At 36.0% G+C, this 2,500-nt stretch overlaps 1 protein-coding gene across 1 annotated transcript in view; it reads right to left on the bottom strand.

Moving 5' to 3' along the window:
* The window catches only part of LOC125035348 (GTP-binding protein Rit2-like), a 16,673-nt gene that overhangs the window by 13,726 nt on the left and 447 nt on the right, over positions 1–2,500 (bottom strand). The window lies entirely within an intron of this gene.

Here is a 2,500-nt window from a genome sequence, read left to right as displayed (position 1 = left end):
GGAGGAGGAGGAGGAGATGGAGGGAGAGGAGGAGGAGGAGATGGAGGGAGAGGAGGAGGAGGAGATGGAGGGAGAGGAGGAGGAGGAGATGGAGGGAGAGGAGGAGGAAGAGGTGGAGGGAGAGGAGGAAGAGGTGGAGGGAGAAGAGGAGGAGGAGGAGGAGGAGGAGAAAGTCAGTCAGAGCTAGAATAAGAGAAAGAGAAAGAGAAAGAAGAGTAAGAATAAGAGCTAGAGCAAGAGCAAGAGTGATCGCAAGTGTAAGAATAAGAGCAGTAGTAGCCACACCTCACAAGTCTCATATACAAAAAGATAACACAGAATAAGAAAAAACAAAAAAAGGCTCCTCGTTAATACTGACGAGGCCTGGTATGCGCATGACTTCCCATTGCTCTTTGCCCTTCCTATGCATCACTACCTATAAATACTTCCATTAAGCTTACTTAAGATAGGCATCTGACTAAGCCTTTGATTAACTCTAAAAAGAAGTTATGTGAAAGCAAAAATAACATCAGGTAAGGAATAAATAATATGAAGCACTGTGCATGCAGTTATTAAGTCATTTAGATTTCAAATCAGAATTAAGTGAATAAATGAATGGCATGAAAATCCTTTTTTTTTCTGATAATGATGCTAGATAGATTCTTTTGGAAAATTATTTGATATTCACTACACAACAGTGACACAGAATATTAACATATACAATGATTTTCCCAAAAAGAAATTTACAGGAAAAATGTATCAATGCATTATGTTATTCACACAGATCAATACAATCCAGTTAGTAATTTTAAGTTGATTATGCCAAACCAATAAATTCCAATAACATTCAAAAGCACTATAAAAAAAAAAAAAAAAAAAAATAATAATAATACCATAATAACATTTTTAAACAGAAAAATACCAACCATGCACAAAGGCTCTTACACTCAGGAATAATGATACACAAGTTCATGATTAAAAGAAAGCATTTGATAGAAAGATAAATCCCAAGTGACTCAGTAAGCTTAAAGAAGACAAAAACTACAATCTTTTAACATCTGTGGAACAAAATGATCAAACAATAATGTCTATAATAAGTATGCCATTACATTAATTCAAACATACATGTGGGAGAATGAAGGAAAGAAAAAATAACTAATAAATTCAAAGAGGAAAAAACAGAAAGAAAAGATAGAATATCCCAATTTCCTCAAATATGTATGCAAAGAAACAAGGCAAAAACACAATGCAGAAAATCAAGCGAGGACTACAAAAGTAAGACCACATAGCACATCCTACATAAGACCACATATTACAAACTCAAACAGTAAGAAACAAAGTACACAATTGTGAACAAATTACGAATTCAAGATCATACCTCAAAAACAAGATTTTGGCAGAAGCCCATACAAACAAACAAACACATACCTTTCAAAAGCAAAAATGCATCCAAAATACAAACACACAGTACAAAGGAAAAAGGCAAACACGCATTCCAAAGTCAGGAACACATAAACAACACACTCCAAAAAACAAGAACACCTGAGAAAAAAAAACAAAATCAAGACCATTGCACCCACAAAGGACAACTTCACTGCAGGAGCAGAATTGAACCAAGAATGCAAGAATAGAACAAGCATGCATTACCAGAAGGAAAGTAAGAAGACAGCAAACACACATTACTAGAGAAAAAACAGAAAATCCAAGAATTCATTATAAATCACAGGAACAAAGCACAAAGGCAAGAACACATCAAGACAGAAAGAACACATAATAAATCTTATCAACTAAAGCAAATGCAAGAACATAAAATGAAGAATGGAACACAGAAGAATAGCAAAAAAAAAACAAAAAAAACAAGAACACACTGTAATATAATGAGCAAATTATAATGGCAAGCACACAGTAAGAACAAAACTGAATCAACAAGAACATAAACAAATATGAAACTAAAACACAGACACGGTCAAGAACACAAAGCACAAGCAAGAAAACAGTACACAGCCAAGAACACGGTGCAAAAACCTAAATAAACCTACAATAACACTCCACAAAGGCAAAGAACAAGGGCAAGAACACTTTACAAAGAACACAAAACAAGGGCACAAACACTTCAAAAAGCAAAGAACAGGAGCAAGAACACTCTACAAAGAACACAGAACATGGGCACTAATACCTCAAAAGGCAAAGAGCAAGGGCAAGAGCACTCTACAAAGAACACAGAACAGGGGCACTAATACTTCAAAAGGCAAAGAACAGGAGCAAGAACACTCTACAAAGAACACAGAACAAGGGCACTAACACCTCCAAAGGCAAAGAACAGGAGCAAGAACACTCTACAAAGAACACAAAACAAGGGCACTAACACTTCAAAAGGCAAAGAACAGGAGCAAGAACACTCTACAAAGAACACAGAACAAGGGCACTAACACCTCCAAAGGCAAAGAACAGGAGCAAGAACACTGTACAAAGAACACAGAACAAGGGCACTAACACTTCAAAAAGTAAAGAACACGGGCAA

The sequence above is a fragment of the Penaeus chinensis genome, chromosome 19 (assembly GCF_019202785.1).
Source record: "Penaeus chinensis breed Huanghai No. 1 chromosome 19, ASM1920278v2, whole genome shotgun sequence".
Lineage (NCBI taxonomy): Eukaryota > Metazoa > Arthropoda > Malacostraca > Decapoda > Penaeidae > Penaeus > Penaeus chinensis.
Note: the sequence above shows the minus strand (reverse complement) of the source record. Positions and strands in the feature narration are given on the sequence as shown.